The sequence below is a fragment of the Manis javanica genome, chromosome 3, assembly GCF_040802235.1.
Source record: "Manis javanica isolate MJ-LG chromosome 3, MJ_LKY, whole genome shotgun sequence".
In the NCBI taxonomy this organism is placed as follows: domain Eukaryota; kingdom Metazoa; phylum Chordata; class Mammalia; order Pholidota; family Manidae; genus Manis; species Manis javanica.
In genome coordinates this window covers 65,596,963-65,621,052 of record NC_133158.1, presented here as the reverse complement: position 1 = coordinate 65,621,052, position 24,090 = coordinate 65,596,963, and the positions used below count along the sequence as shown (strand labels likewise).

General features: G+C 34.2%; 1 protein-coding gene across 24 annotated transcripts in view; it reads right to left on the bottom strand.

The window, feature by feature from the left end:
• ZBTB20 (zinc finger and BTB domain containing 20) overlaps positions 1-24,090 on the bottom strand; it is an 832,086-nt gene that overhangs the window by 771,975 nt on the left and 36,021 nt on the right. For 16 of the 24 annotated variants that reach the window (XM_073231612.1, XM_073231624.1, XM_073231630.1 and 13 more), the window contains one exon: positions 16,764-24,090. This exon is cut by the window's right edge. The exons of 7 other annotated variants lie outside the window; for them this stretch is intronic. The gene's annotated coding sequence lies outside the window, so the exon portion shown is untranslated. Of the gene's footprint in view, positions 1-15,838 lie in introns of all 24 variants that reach the window. One more of the 24 variants, XM_073231615.1, reaches the window with a different exon arrangement.

Below are 24,090 nucleotides of genomic sequence, written 5' to 3'. Positions count from 1 at the left end.
ATCCTAGAGCCAGACTCTCACATGCACACGCTACTCCCTGGAAGTAAGTTGGACACTTTTGGAAACTGCATTAACTCTTTCAGGCCACCAGGGAACCTAACTCTTACTAAAAGAAAGGCCTATTTTAAGATGAAAACTGGTCATTCAGTTTAAAGTTTAACCCAAGTAAAAGGTAAAATAGCAAAAACCAGTTCAGCACTAAAAGTATCCATAGGTATTAGATAGCCACCATACCCCAACGGATGCTTGTTCAAAGGTATCCGGAAAATCTTGTTCCTCTTCACCCATATGTGCATAACTTCCAAGACATTAATAAGAGTTGTGTGCACTCAGGAGAGGAGAATTCATTTTAAGCTTAATATGCCACATTTGCCTCAGGCAGAGTGGTAAGAAACTTTTGTTTCTTTGGCAACCACTTTCACCTTATTATAACAGGAAAACTTCTTGAGTTTTTGTTTCACCACCTGAAATATAATTTCCACACTAGAATTTTTTCTATGGTTTTCCCATCCTCGTTCAGAAAGGTGCCTACAAAACTGGAAATGTATATTTAAATGGCAATTAATCTAATCCCATCTCTCTCTCATTCAAATTTAGGAATAAGAACAATTTTTAAAAATTACTAAATGTAAGAAAAAAATGTATAACCATCAGCTTCTCCTTTCTTTTTTCTTTTTTTTTTCAGTCTCAATTTCTTCAGAAGCAATTTCTGAGGAACAAATTGCTACTTTTTAAAGAAATTTTAATTAAGCATTTTTTTTGCAGGATGCTGAGAACAGCATTTCCCCTTTTAGCTCACTAATAAATATCTTGCATTATATTGGTCCTCATGATTACTCAAACTCCACTAACTATAATTTCATACTTTTAGGTCACTGTCATTCTGTGGCTGTCATTCTTTCCTTTCATCTTAAAAGCTTAATAAAGATATAGATAAAAGAAAAATTACTTTTTTGGGTAGAAAATAACTAAATGCCTACAAAGAAGGTTTTTTTTTTAAATCACTTCTAGTTTAAGCCTTCTGTGATATACTTCCTAGAGAACCATATTTAATATCCTACCAACTGGTGTGAATTTAAGAATAGTACTAGAAGCCTATGTTCCATTTCTAACAAATCCTTATAGTCTAACAATTAGCCTATATGTGCTGCTGCCAATGACTCTATTACTAAGACATAAAAAACAATAACCTTCTTAGACCCCAAAGAAAGCAAGCTGCTACTTGCAAGTAGATAGGACACCTTTGGTGAATCAAATGTGTAGCTGCTTCTGTCCTCAATTAATTCAAACTGCAATTTTTAGACTAGAAACCAAGTATGCAGATGTGTTAATAAAAAGGCATATACCTGACTTTCACTGGGGTTTTGGAGCTCTGAGTAACTTAAATAATTCCTAATAAAGTTTTAGGTCTGTTAGTGCACTGGGGCCTATTTATACCATGTCCAGTATCATGGCATCACTTCTAAATTCTGCTGCATATTTATTTAGTTAGTTGCTGGTAACCAAGTAAAACTCATAGCCTGGTCAAGTTCATCTGATATCTAGGACCATACTAATGGCATTAAGTGGTAAATGGTGGTAAATATTCAACATTAAATTTGAAAAAGGCACCTCAACATTAAAAAGTTTTACCAATTTTTTAAAGCAAACATTTACTGTATCAGTAAGAAAGGGACTCAACAAAAACTCACAACTTCAACACAGTGAGACGAGGTTCAAAAAGCAATTTTCCCATGAGGTCCAAACAGAGGGGATACTTAGGGCAATTATAAACCCCTTATTGAAGATGAAAGTTCTGATTCATGTTTCTACCGTGGTTCCCTTTTCCACCCTAAGCCTATATAATGACACTGATTTCAGAGAAGAAGTATCAAAACTTATTGTATGTTCATTTCATAATTCTAACTGTAATTACTTTAAAAAAGACCTCTCTTTAGTAGTATATATATATTCCTTTATTTTTATCTCTTGTATATTTATTATATGTAAGCCTTATGGTAACCACAAAGCAAAAACCTATACTAAATACAAAAAAGATAAAGAAAGGAACATGAGTATACTAACAAAAAAGTATATTAAGTCACAAAGGAAAAGAGCAAGAGAAGAAGGGAACAGAAAAGAACTACAAAAACAGCCAGAAAAAGACAAAATGGCAATAAGCACATATCTATCAATAATTACTTTAAATGTAAGTGGATTAAATTATCCAATCAGAAGACGCAGAGTTGCTGAATGAGTAAAGAAAACAAGACCATGTGTAAGTTTCCCACAAGACACTCACATTAGATGTTAGGATGTGATGGGATGGAAAAAAGCTTCTCAATGCAAATAGAAATCAAGAAAGCTGGAGTACTGTACACATGTCAGAGAAAATAGATTTTAAAACAAAGACTGTAATAAAAGACAAAGAAGGTGTTACATAATGATGAGGTGAATCCAACATGAAAAAAAAAACATTTGTAAATATTTATGTACCTAACATAGGAGCACCTAAATATATAAAGCAATTATTAACCTACCGAAAGAGAGAAACAGTCATCAATACAATAATAGTAGGGGACTTTAACATATACTCCTTACATCAATAGATACATAATCCAGATAGAAAATCAAGGAGGAAATATTGGCCTTAACCAATATTGCAGATTAGGTGGATTTAGATATTTATGGAACATTCCATCTGAAAGCAACAAAATACACATTCTTCTCAAATGTACATAGGAAATTTTCCAAGATAAATCATATGTTAGACCATAAAACAAGTCTTAATAAATTTAAGAGGATTGAAAACCTATAAAGCATATTTTCTAGCCACAATGGTATGAAACTACAAATTAATTATGTGAAGAAAACATAAATACACAAACATGTGGAGATTAAACAACATGCTACTAAACACCCAATGAGCCAAAGGAAAAAAGTCAAAGGATAAGTCAAAAAATGCCTTAAAACAAATAAAAATGAAAATCTAACATACCAAAATTTATAGGGTGCAGCAAAAGCAGCTATAAGAGGAAGTTCATAGCAAAAAATGTCTGTCTCAAGAAACAAGAACAGTCTCAAAAAAGCAACATAACTGTACATCCATGGAAATAGAAAAACAAGAACCAACAAAGTTAGTAGAAGGAAGAAAATAAAAAGGATAAGGATTAAGAACAGAAATAAATGAACTAGAGACTAAAAAGACAATAGAAAAGTCTTTGAGGTTCTTTGAAATAAAACTAGGAGATGGTTCTTTGAAAAAGAAAAAATTGACAAATCTTTAGCTACACTCACCAAGAAAAAAGAGGATTCAAATAAATGAAATCAGAAGTGAAACTGGAGATATTACAGTTGATAGCACAGAAATCCACAGGATGATAAAGACTACCAGGAAAAATAATGTTACCAAAGTTGACAACCTAAAAGAATCAATAAATTCCTAAACACATATAACCTAGTTAACAACTATATATCAATATGTTCATTAATTTTAACAAATGGACCATACTAATGTAAGATATTACTAATAGAGGAAACTGTAGCAGTGGGGGGAATAATATGGGGATTCTGTACTTACAAACTGCTCCTTTTTTATCTTTTTGTCAATTTAACAAAACAAAACAAAAATCAAAGGCCTGTCTTTTATTAGGTACCCACCACATGTTTCATGTTTAAGGTCTTCCATGAGCTCAGATCCAATTTATTTAAAGCCATTTTTTCTGGTTCCATGTTCATTACTTACGTAACCCAATATAACAGAGGCAGAAGGCTTCACATGATAACTGTCCTTAGAGCTAATTCTAAATGGCCTTAATTGTCAAAATACATTTGTTGAACCAGCTTATAAACCTGAAGTTTCAGGGGAATGATTGTTTAGATGTAAAAAGACAATAGCAAAAAATAAAAGGAAGAAAGGAAAAGGGAGCAGGGATAATATCTCTTGATCAACAGAGAAACTGGATGGTCCAATTGTCTTACTGAAGCAATGAGTCACCTAGTTCCCAGGAGCCACCCAACACTGCCAAAGACTGTGTGACTTTAGGAAAGTTACTTAACCTCTCTTAGCTTCTATTTCTTAATCTGTAAACAGGGATAAGTTTCAGACACTGACTCCTTTCTGTATCCCTACACTAGCTTGGATCTTTTAAAATTTCTTCCATGAGCCAAAACCTCACCCACATGCCATCAGTTATTTTCCCTCTTTTTTCCTGTCTCCTTTGCCTCTGCAGAGAAATAAAATTAGCAGTAAAGTTAAACAAGCCCAGTGGGCAAGACAGGCTTTGGTTTAAGGAAAGGATGGAGTAAGTTGTTTTAAAATGCTTATTTGGCCCCAAAAGGTTTATTGTTGGGATACTACCTCCCACAACTAGCTCCAGTGGAATTTTTCTTAGGAAAATGGAGAGCTGTTTTAAGATAGACATGCCCTTTATGCTTTCTCAAATCAAAATAAATTTAGGATATTCAAAAACACCCTACAGGATTTTCCCTGTAGAACTAAATAAATCACTGACCAAATTTTCCAATTTATGCTGCTGCTAAATGGGACTTGCTAAAAAATCATGTTTTAATATCTACATCTGAAAAAGGAATATAGGCAAATGTCACTTTATATGTTCACCCTTTTCATGGTAGCATTCACTCACTTGATAGAATTTAAAAGAATCCCATTTGGGAAAAGACCACTCTTGAGAAGAGAGTTGAAACAGAACCCAAATTTCTAATAAACTTGAAAGTCTGCTAAAGACAACACTATATCCTCTGGTTAGTGATTTTATGGGTCTTAAAAAATGTATCTTTTAATACATAATTATGGAAGCATTAATAATATCCCCAAAAATATGTGCATATCAAAATTTATAAAATCACAATTGTTTTCACACCTAAAAGATACATTTTTATTAGTTTGTGCACTACACTGTGTACATAGGCTGTTATTTTATGCTATGAGGCATTTTTTAAAACAAGAACATCATGAGAGCTCTGGAATCAGTTTTTAGATTTTATGAAGCACTGCTGCATTGATTCTATTAATATTTTCATTAGATTTTAAATGCAAATGAATTATTTTAAGACCAGGAACAATGACTATGCCATGAAATCGTTGTGTTTCATGACATGACATAATAGGTAATATTGAAATTTTCTTTCAGATAATCTGTTTCATCAGAGTTTCAAATTGCAAATAAAAATATAAACAAAAGATTGTTCACTTCAGCTGATTTCCCCAAAGCATTATGCATTATTAACACCAAACTTTATAAGACTTAAAAAGGAAAGTCTTACTGGATGATTAAGTGCAGCAAAATGGTTTGCTCCCTACAAAGGAAATGAACTTTAGTCCCACAACATTTTATTAGCATTTAGTGGCTTGTATTTATCAAATAGAGGACTAGCCTGATACTGGAGGTTAACCGTAAAGCAGTCAGAAACTGCATATACTGGTTCTTAAGAGTACTCACTTTGCTATCAAAGGTAGACTGAACTAGAGTTCAGTCATGGTTCTGCCACTTATTGGATCTGCAGCCTTGGGTGTTACTTAACCATCCCAAATCTGGTTTTCCTTATATATAAACTGAGTTAAGAAATAATTCAAAGCAACGGCACAGGGGTTAAAGGAAATTCCATAGCGTTATTTACAGTTCAAAAAGTAATGATTATTATTAATACCTGGCCCCTTTTGACCACTCAAAAAACTTGAATTCTACCTCCAGCTAAAAATTATTTCTTAATAAAAAATTTTCCAAACTTTTCTGTTTATTTTATATGGGGTGAGCAATAACTATTGTACTATACCAGTAATGCATTTTGTGGCCCTTAGTGCTAGATATTATCATTTAGCATAACAGGAAACCAATAAAGATTTATTGAATTAGGGAAGAAAATAATAAGATACAGTAGAAAAAGTATAAGCTCTGAATCTGGCTTTGACACTTCAGAGGTGTATGAAATTGCCAATTTATGAGCTTCAGTTTTTTGTTTGTAACACAGAAAACCAGAGTATTCAACAAAGTTGTAAAGATTAAATTAAACAATTTACATGACAGGTGCTCAGTAACTTCTCTTTAATTTTGGAGTTATAAAGCAAGAGTGGTGATTGTTGTTTGTCAAGCCTAGCTTTACTTACACAGCAGTATCATATCAACTTTGACCTTCTGTGTCAAGTGAGATTATATTTAGTTGAGAAATAACGTGACTCATGGGAATGAATTCAGTTGCAAGAGTAAATATATTTCAACAATATACCCTAAAAACAAGAGCAGTGACTCCTCAACCTTGCATTATTTGAATCTATGAAATAGTTCTTGTAAAATATAGATACCCAAATACTAGTCAAAAGATTCTGACTTAGGATATGTGGGAGTAGAACCTAGAAATCTGTGCATTTAAAAAGCCCCCAGCTGATAATGACGTACAAAAACCAAGGGAAGTAGCATTTTCTAACATTTCTAGAACCCAGGATGCCTGAGTTCTACCCCAGACCTAATAGGGACAGAGCTCAGGAATTTGAATTGTAACAAATACCCTAGGTAATTCTTAAGTACACTAAAGTTTAAGAACCACTGGACTAGAGTCCAATATTATCATATCAAAAAGGTATATAAAATTTTTTCATCATATTTGGTTATTTTGAAAAATTTTACCTTATAATTTAGCAAATATCACCATCAAAAACAAATCTATGAATGATGGCCAAAAATTTTTATCTAAAGAAAACACAAATTTTAGGTTCATAAGTGTTATCATTATTGTTACAGGTTTTTAAACCAAAATATAGGAAACTGGGCAAACATAACATCTCCAGAGACCCTACAATGATGGAGAAGCACTCCAGCTAAAAGATGCCATGAGATTCAGTGCTTTGTAAATTTGTACTTTTTGCTTTGACTTGGGTCTCTGTTATCCATTCTTCCTTAATTAGAACAATAATAATGATAAATATTATTAATCTGGCATAATGCTGTACTATTTATAAGGAAATGTCACACACTCTAACTCATTTAATCCTCACAGTTACTCTGTAAGGTAGATAGGGAGGATAACATTTATTACCACCTTTCTAGAAATAAGAAAACCTAGCTTAAAAAGCTTAAGCAACTTGCCCAAAGTCATACAGTTTGCTACATTTATAGTAATATGTAGATTAAAAACCCCAGATGTAAATTCCATGCAAAAATTCTGAAATTTGAAACCTAGCACTTGTTTTTGAGTGTTATAAAAATGTTCAAAATAGCATGAAAGAGTTGCTAAATTGCAAATTGCCTACAGTCTCATATCAAAGCATGGATTCATCTTGCTATTTAATTTTATTGTAGCTTATTTATTTTATAGTTGAAGGATAGAAGGAAAGTGGAGCTCAATTAACCAAACTCAAACAAAAACGAAGATTAAAAACAAACAAAAAAAATTGAAATGCCCATCTGTTAATAGTACTATTTGCCCCACCCATTGAGTTCAAACATCTATAAGAAAAACCCCTGTTCCTCAGTTTCCTATGAAACAGGAGTTATCAAATAGTACTTTCAAAGACTAGCAATTTCATTTTCAGCTATCATAGTACTTTAAAAACGTACTTTAAACCAAATATATAATTAGAGGAATACTAACATGTGTCCAATCATTACATAAACCCTGAATGAAAAGTACCTTAAGATCAACTAAGTCCTGCCTCTTTTGTTTTGTTTTTAATGCAGGGGAAACTAACCTAGAAATGTTAAATATCTTAACTGAGATAGCAAATTTGTAAAGTTGTAAAGCTAAAAAGAAATAAAGTTCAACCATTGTGGAAAGCAGTATTGAGGTTCCTCAAAAAACTAAAAATAGAAATACCATTTGACCCAGGAATTCCACTCCTAGTACCGTAAGAATGAAGGAGCCCAGTTTCAAAAAGACATACGCACCCATATGTTTATCTCAGCACTATTTACAATAGCCAAGAAATGGAAGCAACCTAAGTGTCCACCAGCAGATGAATGGATAAAGAAGATGTGGTACATATACACAATGGAATATTATTCAGCCATAAGAAGAAAACAAATCCTACCATTTGCAACAACATGGATGGAACTAGAGGGTATTATGATCAGTGAAATAAGCCAAGTAGAGAAAGGCAAGTACCAAATGATTTCACTCATATGTGGAGTATAAGAACAAAGAAAAACTGAAGGAACAAAACAGCAGCAGAATCACAGAACCCAAGAATGGATTAACAGTTAACAAAGGGAAAGGGGCCGGGGAGGATGGGTGGGGAGGGATAAGGGAAAAAAGGAGCATTACAATTAGCACACATAATGTAGGGAGGGGGGCATGGGGAAGGCAGAATAGGAGAGAGAAGACAAGTAGTGATTCCATAGCATATTACTACACTGACGGACAGTGACTATAATGTGGCTGGGACTTGATAATGGGGGGAATCTAGTACCACAATGTTGCTCATGTACGTGTATATTAATGATACCAAAATAAATAAATAAATAAATAATTAAATGTTCCAACAACAAAAAAAAAAAAAGAAATTAAGTATCTTCACCCCAAAGTCAACTATAATGTACACTAGTGAATAGGCAAGACATTGTTTTCATAATCAAAATGGGAAATAGCCATTTTAATGTGAAAGAAAGTAAATGTATAAAGGGATATTGGAAAAGAGGTGGTACCAGAGGGTGTTTTCCAAAGAGAAAAAGCACCAAAATTATTTAGAACTCAGAAGAATAAAAATGAAACAAACATGAAGATATAAACCAGCTAAACATAATTCATTCAAACCTCAAACATGTGAGTGCCTCTGGGCTGAATGCTATAGAAAGTTATGGAGACAGGGTGGTGACCAAGACACAGACAATCCCCTAGAGGAGCACAGGGTTTAGTTGGAAAATATGCTTACAGATAATGGCAAAGACAATGCGAAGTGTGATATTACCAGAGCAGAGGGCAGTTGCCCTGAGAATGTGCAGGAAGTAGCACCTCACTGCCTGAAATGATCAAGCCAAGGTTTTACAAGTGGTAAGAATTAGGTGACTATCTGACAATCCTTGCCTTCTTCATCCCCATTCTAAACTGAACCCATCTTTTTGTGCCTGGAATTTTTAAAGTATGCTTAATATACACTGGGATGAGAGAAGTGGTAAAGCGCACACATCCTAACTTCTCCTTGGGGAGTAAGAATTGCCAAAAAAAAACTGAAACACTGATTTCTGTGCAGCTACAGCAAAATCAGAGCTTGAAACAATTTGCCAAATTTTTGCAAATGTCCTGTTCTTTCCTTTTCACTGGCTCATGCATGCATCACTTATTCTCACAACAGGGACACAAGGTGGCACTGTCGTGCTGACAGTCATTTCAGGGCCCTTTCTAAATGGCCAAATTGGAAAGAGGCAAAAGGCCCTATTGTGACAACAAAAACCAGAGTTGTAATACTGGCCTTCTCCTAGGTCTACTTGCATCAATAGTGGCTGAAGAAGAAGCAAATCACTTTGTATTTCATGAATATCACATCATGACTGCATAAAAAAAGAACATATTCTCTGATTGTTTCTGCAAAATACCATGTGTGTATTCATAGAAATGTCCAAAGGCATATATGAAGCTCAGCTTTGCCAGTCGAAAGTCAGAAGTGAGCTGTTTACCATGGGCAAGGCTGTGGACATGGACCACCTCTCCATCTAGTGGCCAGTGGGGAGGAATGAAGCCATAGTGACCATGTGCTTCACTCAGTGAAAAGCAGCCCTTTTATCAAATCAACCATAGGCAATTATGTCACTTTCTCTGACAGATGGCAATCTTTGGTTTATTGCATTCATTGAATCATTAAATAGGCCCAATAATATATTGTGACATCTATTTAAACAGAGGACAATAACCAAAAAATTAAAGTACGGCATGGGCATGCTCTCTCTGATCACCCAAACTCCTGTTATTATTCCATCATTTCTAACCTAAACTTCTCTCTATACATTTGTAATTTAAAGGTAGAAAATACAAGCAGAATTACCTACATATATAGCTATTTAAAATAAAATCATACATTCTTTAAAATGAAAGAAAACCTAAAAAGCTTTTCCCTTAATTTTATAGGCAAGGAAGCTGACAGAATATGATTTATTCAAAATCATATAATCAGTTAAAACTGGAAACCAGGCCTCCAGATTTAACCACTTTAAATCTTTTTTTTGGCATTACTTAATGCCTCCTGCTCTCCAAGGCAGTGCCCTTCTTTTTTTAACCTCACCATAGGGTTTCTCTGAACATACTAAGAAAATAATTAGTTTCTAAAACTTTTAATCATATATTTCATACTAAATTGATAGGATTGAAACTATTGTATGAAGTCTTATCACATCTTATATTGAGATATATGCTGAGCCTGTTGTAAGAACATGGCTTTTTTATTTTTAGGTAACGAATTATTCACATTCATTCAACATTTAGTAAGCAAAGCAGCAAGCAGGCAGGAAATAGAGTAGAATGTACTGGTCAAAACCACTGCAAAAAAATTGTTTCAGAAAGGCATTTTGCAAAAAAAACCCTGAATCCATTCATAGTTATAGGAAGTTAAGAGATGTTTTTTGTTTTGCTTTATATGAAAGGTATTTTATTTTATTTTATTTTATTTTAAGAGAGCAAATACACAAACTTAGTCAATCACTTCATTGGCTTTAGTTAAACTGATGATGCTGTTTGTAGCATCCCTGGAAATGCTTTGTCGCGAAGGCTTCTTATCAAAACAAATGAAATCTGTCCACCAACTATGAAAATCTGTTCCCAAGTCCAAACCCAAAGCTTAAAAAGACAAAAGGTATGAAGAAAACCTGGCATGAGTTTATCAGAAATACGAGATGCTATGACTTTTTCTTTCACGATCTTTTGGTGACACCACTGGACTCTGCCTTGTGGTGAAGAAGAACTTAGGTTTGGATTGGCATAGGAAGAAGCCAGTGCTATGTCCGATAGGTCAGATGGTTTTTTTGGGTGTGGCAGAGAAAGTCTTTCTTTCATTATACTTATAAATTTAGAAGCTTCAGAAGTGTCCATCCACATGCTCTACTCTCAGCTTTATTTATATTCTTACATCCATTTGCCTTCTTAATCATCTCTATTCTTCTCCCCTCTAGAGATGATGTGAGTATAATGTCATTGTTGATTTGAGGAACTAGAAAGAGGAAGAACTATTTCAGTTCTTTTTGTCCAACTTACAGCCTGGTGGTAGTGCAAATGACTGAGAAGATGGAGCCATTAGTAAATATGTGCAGGCCCAAAGTATTATTACTGGGCCAGAAGGAATTTAGTGTGTCCTGCATTTAAAAACAAACAAGAACAAAACCCCAACAGTATAAAATCACCTTTGTGACTATATTTGCCTAGTTCCTATTTAAACAAGAGGGGATCAGATTCTTATTGTTTAAATGTCTTTGTGTCCAAATAAAGTGGTTTTTGTTTCCTTTCAATAATAGCCCTACAGTTTTCATATACATATGTACATCTACCAGAAAAATTATATAGCCTCAAACATTCATAGTTTTCTGCTAGTAAGAGTTTTCTACTAAGTTTTAATTTGGTACCTAAGCAAACTGACATTACTTTAATATTCTCCCAGTTGCATTTCATTTATTAGAAAGAATGAATAAATACTAATAAAGGAATTTGTTAAGAAAATCACAATTTGATTACAATAGTAACTCAGAGAACATTTCTGAAAGTAAAAATAGCAAATATCCAGGTTCATTTAGTAAAAAACTAAAGCCTCTAAACATTAGAGAGAATTAAAATTTAATTAATTTAAACTCAAACATGGTTTTTAAAAATAAAGTTTAGATTAAGAATTTCCAAAGAACAAAATAACACTATTACGTATAAGATTTTTTTACTTTTGATTAATTAGATATCTTTTTAATGTCTGAAAACCCCAAACTCCATTAAATAGTTCTATATTTATTGAATGCAAATTCTTATGTTAGTTATTTGATATGGAAAGTTTTCAAATAGATTCTTAACATTTTAAATGTATGTGTAATATGTATGTTAAATTCATACCTTAAGGCACAGAGGGATGCAGTGCCAAAATTACTTCTAATATGAAGAATGTAAATATATTATGCTATCATGACTACCCTTTCCATCAGGGTTTCAAATGTAAGACCAAATATTCAGAAATGAATAATATTCCTCATTTCCATTTAGGTAGCTAGATGGATCGATGAATTCAGTCCTTGCTCCCTATCTCAGTATTCTCACTTGGAAGTCAGTAGCTACCTTTCTTCAAGTTTAAGCAGTTACATAAGGATTGCACTGATTAACTGAACTACAAAACACCCAGGCTGGAGTTTCAGTTGGGTGTCAAGAGATTCCAGAAAGGCAAGTTCCATGCCCTCAAGCTGACTACTTTCAAGTGAACTGTAGAATCACCAAAGGCTTGATCCTAGGGTGGACAAGAGGTTATGAAGCCAAAGTCGAGCATAATTTTCCACACTTTTTTGCAGAAATAGCATGCCACTTATTTATTATTACATTTGAACAGTTCTAGTGGCAGAAAAGCCCTTTTTTCTGATAGGTCCTTGAATGCTGTTTCCAACACCCGCTGCAGTGGTTACTACATACATGATAGTAATAATAGATGGCATTATTTCTTCCTACAGCTTCAAAAGCTTATCTATGTTGAAATTAGAAGTAAAAGAGCTCAAGGAATATATTTTGGATAAATTAAATGTAATTGGCATCAATATTATTTAATGATTAAATGTATAATGTCTATGTTACAGGAAGCATGCATTTAGGCATTCTCTATAATTCCTAGGATATAAATTATTGCCCTTGGGTTTTGGTGAAGAATTAGAAGACTTTTGCTAGTTTTTTGTGTTTTTTTTACATTGGCTATGATTCCCAAGGATTATGAAAAATATTAGAAATTATGTAAGCAATGAAAATGCATGAAACATAACTTCTCAAGAAAATTATAACTTTCAAGTTTTGCCAAATACCTAGAAATCCTATATGTGATTTGAAAGTTTGGAACAAAGAATCAAATGGCCAATGCCCATTAGCATTGTACAGAAAAATCTAATGACTGTATAAGATAACCAAAATGGCTTATTACAATATGAAAAATAATTTAAAAGGATTGATTTCTAATTTAATAACTCCTGCATGTACACACTTGCTCAACTGCTAGTATGCATTGTCCTTGATGTAGGGTGAACTGTTTCAATGTAAGTAATACCTCATTTGTATAGTTTGCGTGTAATATACAGCCATACAAATGAAAATAATTAGATTGTCTTTTCAGTCCTATATGACTTCTCTCACTAATTAGATCCTCACTGGTTTGGGAACTTAGCATGGACATACTATTTTACTTCTTTGGAGAAGCTCAGTAATGTACTTACCACCACAAAATGTAGTTGGTTAAAATATATTTCCAAAGTAGCTTCCAAGACAAGTTGTCTCTAATGTTCATTACCAACTTTGAGACCTAAAGAAGCCACCCTTGGGAATAAACAAGGCTGGAACTAGCGGCATTCAAAAAATGTCAACATCAGTCCTTCCTTTGCTAGTTAGCAGTTATCAGCTAGATGCTGCTTCCACACACCTTGCCAGACCCTAGGGCAACACATTTGCTCAGGGTCTGAACCTGGCTTCCTATGTGGCAGCATGACGAGCAGCTACTCAGGCTTGGGCAAGTCCATGAACACATCCACTGGTTATATCTATATTTAGAGAAAGTCAGAACATGTGTAGATAATCACACAATTGGATATTTATGAAGTGCCAGATTTTATGAATACAGGAATTTGTTAATTAGCACAAGGACTAATCATTAAAATTCAAAAATAGATAAATAAACAGGAATGCCATTTATTTATTCACATTCCAGGGAAAGTATGCAGCTGCTATCCTTTTGAAGAATGTAGGCTTCTGGAGAAAAAATATAAAGAAGAAAACTATCCTCAAGTTTTGAAATCTTAATGAGTAAAATCCAGTAAATTACTATACAGTCTTTATATTAAAAAATAATCATAGTGATTTTCCACTTAAGGTTAAAAAAAAAGTTTAAACCAGCATGTGCTTAGCATTTGGATTATACAGTCTTGCATTACACTATTTCCATCTTTTTGAGGAGCCAAAAAACAAACAAAAAAAAAACCTGATTTTTATCAGATAGGAGTTAAAAAGCACACACATGTCACTCAGTACCAAACTGGTTTAGCTACAGGGCATGGCAAAGCATGAAATAACTGCTTTAAAACACTTCCTCATGGGTGTGTTAGATAACTGTCTGCTCCAACACTAAAATGAAACACACTGTGACCTGATCAAGACTTCGGGGCTCTCACAGGCAGACTTCATGTGCTGATAGGAAGAGCCCACCATAATCAACAAGGCTGGTTAATGAATTTTTCTGGCACTCTGTAGGCCTCCTGTGACGCAAGCCTTTCAGCTTTCCAAATCCCTATACAGCAGAGTACACTGGTTTTAAGTTTACTTATGCACATTTTACAATGTCCTGCTGTATTTGGATTGTGACAGTTTCTCCCAGAAAAAGCCAAGATTATTTTTCTCACTAAAAGTATTTTCGATCTGTTAAAAACTAAGAATTACAATGCAAAAGGAAACATTCTAAAAATCAAGCAAACCATAGAAATATGACTATATTTTTCTTTTATTTTTCATATAAAGTTAAAGGAAATTTTCATCTTCTCTTAAATACTCCAATTTTTGTTTGCATCTGGTTAACATAAATATGTTTAACATGAATTTTCAGAAGTGTCACATCTGCAAAGAATCTGTGATATCTTTATCCAATATATGTGTGAGGATATGTACATAAATGCACATCTATGCACACAGATATCTCCACATGGAGTACAGAAAAAGAGAATTGTTGATCAAGAGAAAGGTGAAAGATTTCTTTTGGAAAAAAGAGTAGAATTTTAGGTAGTCCTCACAATGTTAATATGGAAAATGACAGGTGCATGAGACATGCATACTTTTGATATAATGATTTTAAAACAAATTTTGGAGTCAAGAGTCTGTAATGGAGTAAATCACATTTGAAACACCATATACTGGGTATCATTTTAACACATTCTCAGTAGACTCCTGAAAAGTTCCCCTTTAGACCTTTGGAAAAAAATCTGACAGGACCTGAGTGAGCGTAGTTAGTATTTGTACTACTCTTGGTCAAAACTGTCCTTCCCAGCTTAAAAGACAGTTGAGACATTTTAAGCAAATTAAAAGTCTCTGAATAAATGTTTAAAAAGACAAGAAAAAAGACTTTTAGCAGCAAAAGTTCACCACCCTCTTGGAATAATGGATTTTTAATAAACATTTTACTAGGTTTGAACCTTGAGAATGTGTTTGGGAATCTGCTCTAGCGTCCCAGGTGGGTTAAGAATATTGCTTTATGGACTTCTTTGTGTTGTCAGAGAAGCCTAATGGAATTAAAAAAAAAAAAAGTCTGCCACTTCTACTAAGTAAATTATTTATTATGAAAAAGGTGATTGTTATTATCAAAGATCTCTGTAGATCAGCATCCATTTTCTATCATTCTTCATGTATCTGCTATAAATATTTGCATATCTGACTTCATTTTTACCAAATGAATACAGTTCTACTTTCAGACAAATCCGAATAAAATTCCATTAAGGCGTCCATTTCAAATGGACCTATTTAACTACCCCTTTGAATTTCGAAGAACACTGTTCTGGGAAAACTCTTCAACAATGTCAGCTAGTTGTGAAATGTAACTTTTCCCACCATTAAAAAAAAAATGAGAAAAAAGAAAGGAAAAAGAAAGCACCTCAAAACTATGTTTGAAAAACAAATACATTATTTATAATAACCGAAATGTTAAATGAATACTTACAGTTGTTGCACAAGATGGCCTGATATACTTCATAGCTTCCACTTCGTAAAAAGATGGCCAGCCCCCCACACCTCCCTCTCCAAGCATAAATAAACAGTAACATACTAAAAGGAAACTGTCCTAGGATAAAAACTGCTTGTTAAGAAAGTTTGCATTCTTACTAACCACAGTGATTTCCCTATAAATGTAAAAGTCCATCTGCAAAAAAAAAAAAGTTACAAAACAGAGTACCTTATTCCTTTCAAAATACGTCCCCAGATGTAATATAGAAGAGTGTGTGATGATAAAAATAATTACTAGATTCTTTCCCACCCTCAGTGACTAGCCCTCACCTTATGGCCAATGCCATCAAGTAAATATGCTAGCAAAAAATATTCAACCTGCTTCAAGGATTTAAACTGTAAATATGGACTTTAAACTTCAATGTAAAACAAAGAACAAGAGTCTCACTTTAGTAATAACCACAGTGGCACTGCAGCTAAAACTCATTGGCACATAACTAACAAAACCCAGTTAGCAATAAATAAGGACAACATGATATATAGACAGATGGAATTGCATAAACAGACAAGAAAAGCAAAGAGACTAACAAACATACGGAAGGGTCTGTTATAAAAGAGTGAAAGATACTGATTTATTTGGTACTTTCATGAGAAAAATAGGTGTGTTTGTAATTATTTTTAAAGTAATTAAACTGAATCACCAGGGCACACCCTTAAATAAGTAAGAAGAAAATTAGTAAAGGGTAGGCCTTCTATAGATGTTCCAAATTTTAAGCTAGCAATAGCTCTGTCAAACTTAAATCTGGAAATTAAAATTCAAGGGAGAAAGAATAAAAGCATTGGGGGCTAAAGGAGATGATAGGTAGAGGGGGGATTGAAGAAGCAGGATTTTTTTTTTTTTTTATGAAAGTTGTCTGCCCTACCTTCTTCCCCAGCGCTGAGTTTCTCTTCTCATAATCGGTGTCTCCCTGGAAGTACAGTGTGAGTGGTAATGACTGCCTGCCTCCCTAATGAGTCCATTTTCCTGCTCTTGATGTTGTGTATATACACACACTGCAACCTACCTTACAAACCACAGAGACGGGAAGAGAGAGAGTGAGCAAGAGAGAGGGAGGGGGGGGCACAGAGGGAGAGAGAGGGACAGAGAGCAAGCGAGTGAGAGAGGAGAGAGAGAGAAAGAAAAACAGAAAGAAACAGAGAGAGAAAGGCACAGACAAAGCCCTCCTACCAGACAGCAGACAGCCCTCTTTCCCCTATCCAGCAAAATGCAACTCGTCTAATGCAGCAACAGGTTCAGTATTGCCAGACTAACAGAGAGAAAAAGGTATATTCTCTATATCATTATTGCTTGCAAATAAACACTTTAAGAGCAGCTGGCTCCACCTTCTTTATTTATGCTCCATTATGAGGGATGTATTGTTTCAGTTCTGGCACACAGTATATGTAATTATCATAAATACATTTTTTTTGCATATTAGCAGGAAATAGTGAAATGCATAGCTTATTTGTGCAATCTCTTAATTTTTTTAATTTGAGTAGAGTGTCAACAAATCTGCTCTGATAAAAGCCTAGAAATGATTTTAAAGTGAGAACAGTCTTAAAGGAGGCTCTGAAAGAAACAGACTCCATACAATAGGAAAACTGATCTCAGACAAAACTGATAACTGCGAAGAAGAAATCATTGATCAGTAAATAAATCAAGACCATATGCAAAATTGCCAACAAAAAACATAATTGAGTTTAATTAACTAATCGACTAGCACTCTCAGAGAAGGCAGATTTGTTTCTTATTTAAAGCATCTATCTGTACAAACATCACAGTGCAATGTACTCTGTGTGGACAGGTGCAATGCATATAGTACATAGTGTTACAGCAACAGACACAAATCCCATAAGGAGCTTCCATCACAAGCAGGACAAGATCTCATAGAATATGGGTCTGAAAACAGAGCAGAAACCCCTTGTTCTTTTATTGAGAAAAAGAAAAAGAATCAATGGCCCAAATAAACCTTCCTAAAAAGAAAAAGAAAACTGTTTTTCTTTGTCTGATACCTCTAACCAATTTTGTTTTTCATGTGCCAGAACCAAAATAATGCTGGTACTACAGTTCTCACCCCATCATGTGCTCCCCACCCCTTTCCCCACTCCCAGGTGCCTTTTCTCCCACCCATAATGTATTTGCAGCTATGGAATTACAAAAGTCAAAAAACAGAATGAGTTCCAAGTCCTTTTCCTTGTCCTCCAATATTTTACTTTGCTTGTTTACCTAGACAGCCACCTTCCTTAAAATATTTCTATGCATTTTGGATGTGTGTCATTTAAATGGAACTTAGGAACATTACAATAGAGGTTAAATATTCTAAAGAAAATGTACATAAAAATGAAAAATATGAGTGCATCTGACCTACTCAAACCCTGCATTTGGGCACCAATAATTAATTGTATATTAAGTATATTAACTGTAAAATCATTCTTTTTACATGGTTCAGTGTTTTACCATGCTTCAAAAATTAGAGTGTGTTCCATAACTACTATACTATGTAAGCATCAATTTCTTCATTTAAAAGTCGGTTTAAAGTTAATAAAACAAAGAATTTAATTACCTCAATATATAGCTTATAAATCAATTATATCTTCACCTGATTCATCTTTTAGGATGTCAGTTAAATCTTGAGTCATGTTCATAACAGAGGTCAATACTGTTTTAGCCATTTGGGGGGTACATAACCTACAGTGCAGAAGTTAGAAGGTAGTATTTAGCCACACATTATGCTAACTGTTCTGGGAAAATTATAGTAAGAAACCAGGAGGCCAGACCCTCTATTTGCATTGTAAACCACTTGTTCTGATTCCCTGGTGCTGGAGTAGTGTTTTAGCCCTCTCAGGGGTGGTTGTTTAATGAAGAGGGGACAGACACATATTAAAAGGGATGTAACAGACCCCTACTTTTGGTCACATGTCTTGAGAGAAACCTTTCTAAAATACACTTACTGTGCCTAAGTTACAAGCATGCATCTCACCTCTTACTGCTCAGCCTGACAGCTCTGTTTTGCTATTATTGCCTGCATTGTTTCTTTGAAGCTTTATTCAAAGGAAGGAGGAAAAATACCACTTAAAAAAGAACACACCTCACAGTCTGACAAACAGATTCAAATGAGATACTAGTATGTCCTGACTTTTTAAAATAAGGTTCTAGGTATTTTTGTTTTGTTTCATTTTGTTTTAGCCCAAAGAGTATAACAAGACAGTATTTGATTTCTATCAGCAGAAGTCAAAAGGAATGTAAAGGACCATGAAGCCTGTTCACCTTTTCTAAACAACGACTAGCCAGTTGAATTTTAAAAAGAAAAACTAGTATTTTGGCTTAGTGAAAAACACACAACATCTCAACACTTTCTCCATACCTGCACACTTTAATAGATTCCAAGCAAAGTAAGTGACACATTCTTAGTGCTTTCTGGAGTTCAGGATACACTTTCCCTGTTGGGACTGAAGATCTATGTATTGAATTAATCATAGCACCACGTGAAACAATAATGCTAACTTGACTATCAGCTCTGGAAGTTATAAAGTTATCAAATTGTTTGGCATCTTGGTAAGCCATGAGTCAATTTCACCCTGTAGAAAGATCCTAAAGTAGGAGTTAAAAAACCGGCTTTGGTAGTTTGTATTTGCTAGGCCAGTCATGTAACCACCTCCAGCTTCCCTTTCTTCATATAAAAAAATGACAAAATTAAATTTAAAAGGAAGGAATTACTCTGGGTAACACGATGACGATTATGATAGCTAATGCTTTGTTGCTTACTATGTGTCAGGCTCTTCTAAGTACTTTTTTAAAAATTGATGCATAGTTGACATACATTATATTGCTTTCAAGTATACAACACAGTGACTGTACTATAGACACATTACTAAATCTTCACCCCCACTAGTGCAGTTACTGTCAACATAGGAAGATGTTACATATCCACTGACTGTATTTTCCATGCTGCACTATCAAAACTGTGATCAACTTATATCATGATTGAGATTTTTGTGCCTCTTTATCCCCTCACCCATCCTACCCACTCACTGGTAACCAACCACCATCTATCTGAGTATTTTCCATTTATTAACTCACTAAATCCTAATAATGATCCTATAAGGTAGGGATTAATTTTAGTCACATTTTCCAGGTGTAGAAACAGAGAGGTTAAGTGATTTGCCTGAGATTGCACAGTATACTAGTAATGGGCTTTCAGCTCAATCTGTTGTTAGAGCTCATGTATTTAATCCCTACACCAAACTGTGTCCCAATACCCAATGATAGCTAAGGCCTCATCCAGCCATTATTACAGTCTGTGGTTGTGAGTCAAATCCAGCACATGCTGATGATTCCTCATACTTTGCTTGCTAATACAAATGTGCTCTTCTAAGTTACACCCAGAGGTCTCAATACATTTGGATTAACCATCTAGCAACTCTATTTAAAAGCTTACATGGTACATCCAATTTCCTTTCTGTTTCCAAATGTCCATATATATGTGTTTCCATTTGCGTGTATTAGAAAATAACCTGTAATCAATAAGGCTATCAACTTATGGAGCCTACTTGCATTATACATAGTTGCCATAGGTTATTCTCCTGAATGCCGTGTGTTAAAAAAAACAAAAAAAGAAAAAACCTGCCTAATTCTTAAAGGTTCCTTAGTTCAAGTACATCTAGTTAATACTAATGCAAATAATTATTTAAAGAACTAAGTAAATAAAAAAGATGCAATAAAAAGTTTCCTGTTTCCCATAGTCTAAGAGAGGCATGTAAAAAGCAAGGATTCAATTATAAATGATTTATAAGAGATGCTGAATAGAAACATCATGTAATGTTATACATTTGGTTTTAACTTAGCATTGTTTAGAGATAAATTCTGAAGACTTTGAAACTGATGACTTTTTCTGCAAAACAGACTTTACACTTGCTCTGATCTTTGTGCACTAACTGAACAAGTTCTATGTGCTATTTGCCACATACTATACTTAGGGATAAAAAGTGTAAATAAAATCTGGTGTAGTTTCTGGTTTTGAAGACTTCACAGGCTGGCAAGGACAATATGCAAACAATATTAGTGCAAGCAAATCTTGCCACTACATAATGTGATAGCCCACAAAATGCAGTGCCTTGAACTTTGTGCTACTCCTTCAAAAAGCAAAAAATGAAATCCAACAAAACAAACAGTTGAATCTAAAATGCAGTTTATGAAAAAGGTTTTCACGTGTGTTTTCACGTGAATGCACGTGCATTTGTGAAGCAGAGGGAGGTACTGAGGTTGTACCCTCTGAATACATTTTATCCATCGTCCCCACAATGCCTAGTAAAGTGACTTCTACAAGTTCACAATACATGTACTTCTTAAATGATTGTGTAAGTCAGTGATGGCCATTACTTGGAGCATAAAATATCATTAATTTTAGATTTGCAACATACTTTGACCAGACACTGTTGTCTTGGCAAACGAATACTTCCAAAAGTACATGAAGGGTAAGACATCTTTTTTTGAAAAGGAAAAAAGTCAACTCATTCAAATGCATTTACCCCTATCTCAAGCATATTTTTGCCAAATCTTTCTCAGGCATAATCAATATTTTTATATCATGTGAGGCTGAACAGGAAAAAATGTTGGGATAGTTTAAGATCATCCACTAGAGCATTCCCCAAAGATACTTTTTATTGCTCAGATTTTTTTAAAAAGGGGGCTGGGGAGGAGTAAAAATAAGAGTCATAGTGCAATAATGGACAGAATAAGAGGTTTAGTCTGACTACATGGGTGGAAAAGCAAAGTCTGGTATTACTGGGTCAAAATGAGTAAGTACTGAACTAAGCATGGACTTTGTCATTGAGGCCATCATCATAAAGTCAATTCTATGTGGCCTAATTAGATAATAATTCTTAATTTGGGTCATCTGGTTTAAAATTGTTTCCCATCAGTCCCAAGAAAAACTAGGATTGTAGATAAATCATATTTACTAACAGTAAGCCTACTACTGTATGATACTTATATTGGAAGAGATGCATATCTAATTTCAATTCTAGTCGACAAACCCTTAAGTTTAAAACAAAAATAAAGCATTACATGTAAACTATATCACTGGTGTACCTGTATTAGGCCCTGTGGAGTCCTATAATTCCCTATCCTTTAATATGCTTCCCTTCTCCACTGAGGGACCCACCAGAACAGAGGCTCTACTTAGTAAGCTTTGTCAGTCCAACACTTGGCAGAACACCTTAAATACAGCTGGAACCCAATAAAGTTTTCTTGAATGAATGAATAAATGAATGAATGAATGACCAAATGAACAAAGCACCAATATATGTAATTTATAAACCTTGGTTAATTAAGAACTTTAATAAATCTGAGTTTGAAGGATAATATAAACAACCTGTAAATAGCTTTTTTAAAGTGTATTAAAGCGCATATAAAACTTTCTTACTTTAAGATCATGTGAAGAACAAAAACAGGAATAGTAGACAAAAAAGTAATACTCTTCAACTTTACTTATGTTTGAAAAATTTCATAAAACATTGAATAAAAAAGGTACTGCCGTACAGCTAGCAGATTTTTAATTGACATCTCTGAGAAGAAAATTCACCTTGCCTTTACATTTCATTTATCCATTATTTCTTTCACAACTATAACATAAGTCTTGACATGAATGTCTGAGGTTGGCCTTAGAGTTTCTCATAGGAATGGAAAGTCTTCTTTGAGGAAAACATCTTGGTAAGCTGGGGAGGGTCAGAGAGAAGGGCCTGGATAATTCTTCGTGGAGTTAAAGTATACTGCACAGGAAATTAATAACAGTTTGAAGGTAGGGGACCATTGAGATGAAAAGGGAGGAGAAAGCGAGGAGAATGACAGGAAAGAAAGATGGGCAGTGAGACGGTCCCAAAGCAAGTGGCCAAAAGATTTTTTAAGGACTGATACCTAAAATAAAATTCTAAGAAGTTTGCATTTTTGCAGTGCAAAGATTCTTCTTCTCTCCAAACCTTCTAGAAAGTTTGATACACTATACAACCTTGTTTAGTAGTGCAATGAGAAATAAAAGGATACAAAAATGAAGGTACTGCCATACACTAACCCTTATACTGTAGCCTTTGCAGACATAGAAAATCCTTAATGAATGATAAAATATTCCAGGAATTCAAGGAATGACCAGTGGCACAGTGAATAATGGCCAGGAAATGATGAATAATTAACAGTAAAAAGTCAAAAGTGTCTTTAAATAGACTGACTCATATATAGATATGAGTCAATCACCTTTTTCCACAAGTATACAGAAGAAATATGACCCTGTGGAGTAGAGGAATGGAGATTAATGTCTGAATTACATGACTACTATGGCTATGATTGTTATTGTTACTACCTCAATAAACTGATGTTAAATTATATAAATATCTTCAGAAATTAGGCAAAGAGGCCACTTTTGTGACACTATCAATAAATTTTTAATCAAAGGATTAGAAAACATAAAAAGTCATTCACACTAATATCTCCCTGGCTCTATAAAAATATCTTAAGATATATATACTAAATGGATTCTTCCTGTTCCCTACCAACAATTCAGGATAGTGTTAGTAACTGTCTTTAAAGTTTCAACACTTACATAATAATTTACTCATATATACAGGTGGCAAACAAAAGGAAAATGAAACAAACTACAGAGTGTATTCCATAGGAAAAATAAAGGTCACACTGAAGTTATAAAAGAGGCATCTTAATGGCTATAGATGTTGTTTGCAAGCAGATTGGCGAGAGCCCCACTGTCTTGCCTGGTGACTGGACAAGCAAAAACTCAGACTTCATATTATTTCAATCTACAGAAGTTGCTGCTATTAATTAATAAGGATGCATTCTTAAAATAAAAACTATCATGACCGTATGTCAAGAACTGTGATCAGTACTATATACACTTTTTCATTTAATCTTCCTAACAGCATTATAACAAAGGTAGTTCTAATGTTTTCATTTATAGACGAGGAAATGGAGACTCAAAGTCACACAGCTAATAGGTGATACAAGGCAGGCCTAAATTCAACCGAAAGGAAACTGGTGGAGGACAGAGGGAGGAACTTGACAAAAGCACTCTGAAAATTTTCTAGAATAATAAACTGGTGAGATTAGGAAGAACTTTTGGAAAAAGAGTAATAATGAGATACATATTTGAGGGCATATGTCTTCCCCAGATGATTTCAATACTTATTTTACATATATTTGAGAAA